Source organism: Giraffa tippelskirchi, chromosome 8 (assembly GCF_054371585.1).
Source record: "Giraffa tippelskirchi isolate mGirTip1 chromosome 8, T2T-mGirTip1v1.2.pri, whole genome shotgun sequence".
Lineage (NCBI taxonomy): Eukaryota > Metazoa > Chordata > Mammalia > Artiodactyla > Giraffidae > Giraffa > Giraffa tippelskirchi.
The window spans coordinates 121,333,172-121,339,667 of NC_137282.1; the positions used below are offsets into that span (position 1 = coordinate 121,333,172).

General features: G+C 42.7%; 1 long non-coding RNA gene across 1 annotated transcript; it reads right to left on the reverse strand.

Moving 5' to 3' along the window:
- Positions 1–357: 357 nt before the first annotated feature.
- LOC145516502 (uncharacterized) lies at positions 358–6,193 on the reverse strand. Its single transcript, XR_014061429.1, has 4 exons — positions 6,126–6,193; positions 4,279–4,316; positions 3,792–3,885; positions 358–608 (listed from the first exon to the last, which is right to left on the reverse strand). It is a non-coding gene; the product is annotated as an uncharacterized LOC145516502 (long non-coding RNA).
- Between the last annotated feature and the right edge of the window lie 303 nt (positions 6,194–6,496).

The following is a 6,496-nucleotide window of genomic DNA, read 5'->3' on the forward strand; positions in this document are numbered from 1 at the left end:
CAAAATGCCGGGCTGCATGAAGCACAAGCTGGAATCAAGATTTCTGGGAGAAATATCAATAACCTCAGATATGCAGATGACACCATCCTTATGGCAGAAAGTGAAGAAGAACTAAAGAGCTTCTTGATGAAAGTGAAAGAGGAGAGTGAAAATATTGGCTTAAAGCTCAACATTCAGAAAACTAAGATCATGGCATCTGGTCCCATCACTTCCATGGCAAAAAATGGGGAAACAGTAGAAACAGTAAGAGGCTTTATTTTGGGGGGCTCCAAAATCACTGCAGATGGTGATTGAAGCCATGAAATTAAAAGACGTCTGCTCCTTGGAAGAAAAGCTATGACCAACCTAGACAGCATGTTAAAAAGCAGAGACTTTACTTTGCCAACAAAAGTCCATCTAGTCAAAGCTGTGGTTTTTCCAGAAGTCATGTATGGATGTGAGAGTTGGACCATCAAGAAAGCTGAGCCTTGTTTCCTCCGGAGCTGCTGTGGGCTGTCCTTGGGACTTGCAGGGTGTCAGCTGCTCGGGTTGTGATGAAACAGAGCTGGACTCTCTGGTACTTGCCCCTCACCCCCACGTCCTCTGCCTGCCTTTTGTCTATAGAAAAACTTTAGCCAAAGAATAAATTTAATAGATGAAGTGAGAAAATGCAGAAGCAAAGGAAAACAGTCAATAGGACAAAATAATAGTAGTGCTTCCCTGGTGGTTTAGATGGCAAAGAATCCATCTGCAATGCAGGAGACCTGGGTTCAATCCCTGGGTTGGGAAGATCCCCTGGAGGAGGGCATGGCAGGCCACTCCAGTATTCTTGCCTGGAGAACCCCATGTACAGAGGAGCCTGGTGGTCTACAGTCCATGTGCTGAGTGACTTAGCACAGCACAACACAGCATTATATAATAATAGTCTTTAAGCAAAGTCAAGGACCTTTAGTTCCTCCTCAAGAGCTGTAGATAACATTCGAAACCATATCCTTTGACTGCTGTAGACACTGAAACTCCCACCAGGTGGGGGAGTTAACTACATGATGACCAGAGTGTAGCCATGACATCGGTGTTGTTTTGGTTCAGTCACTCAGTCGTGTCTGACTCTTTGTGACCCCATGGACTGCAGCACACCAGGCTTCCCTGTCCATCACCATCTCCCAAAGTTTGCTCACACTCCTGTCCATTGAGTCAGTGATGTCATCTAACCATCCCATCCTCTGTCATCTCCTTCTTCTCTTGCCCTCAACCTTTCCCAGCATCAGGGTCTTTTCCAATGAATCAGCCCTTCCCATCAGGTGGCCAAAGTATTGGAGCGTCAGCATCAGTCCTTCCAGTGAATATTCAGGGTTGATTTCCTTTAGGATGGACTGGTTGGATCTCCTTGAAGTCCGAGGGACTCTCAAGAGTCTTCTCCAGCACCGCAGTTCAAAAGCATCAATTCTTCGGTGCTCAGCCTTCTTTATGGTTCAGCTCTCACATCCATACATGACTACTGGAAAAACCATAGCTTTGACTATACAGAACTTTGTTGGTAAAATGATGTCTCTGCTTTTAATACACTGTCTAGGTGTGTCATAGCTTTAAATTGCCACAATTCTGAAAACTGGCCTCAAAGCATTGGAAACAAATCAACCCTAGAACTAAAGTCTAACTGTACTTAAAAGCAATCAAGATGACGCTGACCAGATCACTAATGACCAACTTCAAGATGACTGTCTGATTGCCCTGTTTCTGCCTGTAGCCCCCTCCCTCTCACTATAAAAGCTCTTGCCCACTGATGGTCAGTGGGGGGCTGTTGGCCTGTGGACATGTATTCACTCTCTACCTAGGTTGCCAGCCTCTGAAATAAAGCAAGCTTTCCTTTCCACCAATCTTGCCTCCAGTGTGTTGACTTTAGAGCAGGGAGCAGCGGGACCTCACTTTAGGTAACAGTGAGGCTCCTGGTGGGGCTGGTGTGAGAATGGGAACAATGGTGTTGGGCATGGGGAGAAGTCTGCAATCTAAGCCAAAGGGAGACTCTGCATTAGACCAACAACGGATCCACTAAAGGCCAACTTGGCATAAATCAGTATCAAACCTGAAGTACACTGCCAAAGGGAATAAAAAACTTTGAGCAGTCTATATTTCTTTTGACTTTCCTAAGGATGCTTTTACCATCTTCTGACTCCGCATTACCAAATTTGCATGTCAACTGACTTCTCACTGCTAGAACCCTCAGCAGTGTGATTATCTGGTCAAGAACTGAAACTTTATTTACTAGATTTATAATCCAAGAAATGCAGTATTTGAAAGTTCATCTTCATAGAAGGGAATATATCGCTTATGAGCATGAAATTGTTAATTTGTTTAATGCTTGAGTTCTTTTTTAAATGTTTTGTTGTGGTTGAAATATGACTGATTTTCAGTGTTGCATTAGTTTCTGCTATGCAGCAAAGTGATTTTTAAATGTTTTGTTGTGGTTGAAATATGACTGATTTTCAGTGTTGCATTAGTTTCTGCTATGCAGCAAAGTGATTCAGTTACATACATACATATATTTATATAATATGCATTTATATTCTTTTCCATTATGGTTTAGTATAGGATATTGAACATAATTCACTGTGTAATGTTTGCCTTGTAATTGGCAGCCCTTGAAGATGGATCTTGGTAGTTTTGGGTCAAGGAAAAGACTAGAACTTGAGGTCATATTTGAATTTCCAATAAAAGTAGTCTTCTAAGATACTTGTTTTTCTCTTTATTTAGATATTCTGATTATAAGCCTCCTGCTTCTCCTGGAAGTAGCTCTCCCATGGAGCTTGAAAACAACTGCAATATTTCTGTTTGTTTTCTCAGGAAAGACATCTTGAAAACTTACATGTGATCACTAGCTTTGCTTCCCAAGCTCCCATTCCCCGCTCAGCCTTCAGTGCTGGGACCTCACCCTGACCACCCCCTGGCATGACCTCCTGGAGATCACGTGCAGACAGTCCCATGAGCATGTGTCATGTGGGGCTTTCCTGCTCCACTTGACAATCCTTGGCTCTTACTGAAATTCTGTCTGGTTTCTCCTCTGCTCATCCTCCTTCCACCTGTCTGTTCACTCTTATCATGAAAAGTTGTTTCCCAAGGTACCCAGTTTTGTCTTATTCTCCCTGTACTTTCATACTTTTCCTGGATGGGCTATTTGCTTATATTATCAGTTCTACACAGATGCCTCTAAAGGTGCGCAGAGTCTAAACCCTCCTCCTGAGACTCCAGGAGAACTTCTGACTGCCTTCCGGATATTTGCACGACAGTTACACAGGTCCTGCACATGACTTGTTCCTCAGAGAACTAATCGTTTTCAGCCTGTATCTCCAAGCCCACTCTTCTTGAATTCCTCACTTCATTTGATGATATGTTTATTCAACCAGGCCCCCAAGCGTGAACTGTAGGCACAGACCACTTATTGCTTTTAACCTTCTATCCAATCCGTCACATAGTCAAGTTGGTTCTACATCCTATAACTGTCCCTCTGTACTTTAAAGAATATAGAGTTAATCTGTTATTATTTAAAACTTATGCAATCCAGAAATAAAGGAATAAAGAGATAAAATTCTCCTTCAATTTCCCTCATACTTAAATCTCACCTCACAATAAAATTCTGTCCACATTCCAAAGAAATAGCTTCTTATCAACTAGCCTTTGGGTCTGGGGTATCCACTCTCACAAGGAGAACCTACTCTGGGTGAGATGGGCTTGGAGGCCCTGGATGTGCATGCTAGTGATTCTCTGTCTAGACACCCAGGGCATTAGGTCAAAGAGAGATCCCGGGTTACACTGACCTTGGGAAGCAAGGAGGTGGTCCCAGACAGACTCGAGGGCTCAGCTAGAGGAGAGCAAGATGGGCCTTTGAAGTGCAGGGTCCAGGACAGGCGCCTAGGGAGAGTACCAGTTGAAAAGGGCTCACACTAGTAATTTAATTTTTTTCTTCATCAAATACAAATTGGATTGTCACTATAAACTGGAACCTAATGCATATACTGAGCTTCCCAGGTGATGCTAGTGGTAAAGAACCCGCCTGCCAATGCAGGAGACATAAGAGATGCAGGTTCAATCTCTGTGTTGGGAAGATCCCCTGGAATAGAAAATGGCAATCCACTCCAGTATTCTAGCTTGGAAAATTCCATGGACAGAGGTGCCTGGTGGGGTACAGTCCACGGGGTTGCAAAGAGTTGTACACGACTGAAGCAACTTAGCACACACACACATGCGTATACTTAAGAAACAGGTGGTTCACGGGACAGTTCCTGTCTCCACGGGGGTTCTCACCTGTACACAGCAACTTCTGGTTTTAAAGAGGCCTCCCCCTGTGTGCAGGAACATTTCAATTAATAATGAGGATAATTCACTGGTGTCTGTGTTTCTCTAAATATGCTAAATAAATGTTATGTGGCTAATAGCAGAACTAGATTTTGTAATCATTACAGGGTTTAAAATAAATTTGTAATCTAATGTTATTCTTATATAAATTTGATCTTCAAGATAAAGTAAATTGGGCTTCATCTTAAAATCCCTGAGGGCCATTATTTAGAGGGCACTGCCCTCTGGTGGTCACTGTGCAGCATTTATTGTCAGTTTCTCCCAAGACGCCCTAGAATGGAAAAGTTCGTTGGGTCTTTGTGGATAAGATTTTTGACGTTCTGAACTTTCTCATTAAACTTATTTTTCCATTTATTGTTGTTTTCTTGCAAAAAGTCTCAGAGTTACTGAAATTAGGTTGAACTAAAATCAGACAAAATAACTATTTCGTGGAGCTTTTTAAACAATATTCAGAGAATCCCAGTAATAATCTCAAGAGATTAAGGGAGAAAAAGCTTTCATTTTAAGATTTATCAGAAAAAAAACCATGAAAGAATGATCTAGAAACTGGAGTGCTCCACCTAAAAGATAGGAACCTCTTAAAATATGAATACGAAAAGTATTATAATATAAAAGTCATTATTGAGTCATAGCAATTTTAAAAAGGTCAAAATAAAAAGACAAATGACAAAGGACACCTCAACTCCAAGTCTAGAGACAGTCACAGTATTTTTTTTGGTATTAAAAATGTAGTATTTCAAGGCCATTGGTCAATTTATTAACCACTATTACCATTTTCTTTGTGCCTAGAATGTCCATATAAGAATTGCTTAGTGGATATGTGCTTTGAGGGTGAGAGAGAAACTGAAATTTTTTTTTTTAATTTCAAAGACAAGGAATCTTGACAAATAGTAATTCAGATTTTACTCCAGTGTTAACTTAACTCCAAATACATACCCATGAACTGTTAGATTAGTGCAAACATAATTTTGGTTTCAGACAATGAATATTGAATCATTATAACTAGGCTCAAATATATCTTTATCAATCAAAATAGGAACAATTACAATCAATATATTTTTGCTAATGTGATATAAGTTTGTTTATTCCTGTACCATAAAAGATACAGGTGGAGTAGAAGGACATGCAGTCATCTTCTCCCATGAGAACTCCAAAATTACAACTCGCTGCTGAATAACCATCAACAGGAGAATGTTGAATGCCACCAAAAAAGATACTCCACATCCAAGGGCAAAAGAGAAGCTGCAACAAGATGGTAGGAGTGGCAAAATCACGTTTAGAGTCAAACCCCATACCCTCCAGAGACACTCGGAGGGCTCAAACAAAACCTTGTGTGAACCAGGACCCAGAGACTCCAGAGACTGAACCAGAGCTGTGTTTGAGTGTCTCCTATAGAGGTACGGGGTCAGCGCCGGCCTGCTGAAGGGGCAGGGGTTCTGGGTGCAGCAGACCTGGGTCACCCAGCCTGTGGCATAAGCCCTTTTGGAAGAGGTCACCATTAATCCCACCATAGAGCCGCTGAGCAGATGACCCACAAACTGTAGAACAATTATACCAAAGAAATTCTCACACTGTTAAGAAAGTTCTAGGGCCCACAACAGATTTCCCAACCTGGGGACCTGGCAAAGGGACTGAGAACCCCAAGGGAATTTGACTTTGGAGGGCAGTGGAATTTGACTACAGAACTTACACTGGACTGGGGAAGCAGACTCTTGGAGGGCACAGACAAAACCTTGTGAGCACCAGGACCCAGGAGAAAGGTGCAGTGACCCCACAAGAGACTGACCCAGACTTGCCTGTGAGTGTCCAGGAGTCTCCGTGGAGGCATGGGTTGGTGGTGGCCTGCTGCAGGGTCAGGGGCACTGAGTGTGGCAGTGCATGAATGGGACCTTTCAAAGGAGATCACCAGTATCTTCATTATCTCCATCATAGTCTGGTCTCAGGTCAAACAACAGGGAGGGAACACAGCCCCGCCCATCAACAGAAAATTGGATTCAAGACTTACTGAGCATGGCCCCACCCATCAGAACAAGACCCAGTTTCCCCCACAGTCAGTCTCTCCCATCAGGAAGCTTCCATAAGCCGCTATCCTTCTCCATCAGAGGGCAGACAGACTGAAAGCCACAGTCACAGAAAACTAACCAAACTGATCACATGGACCACAGCC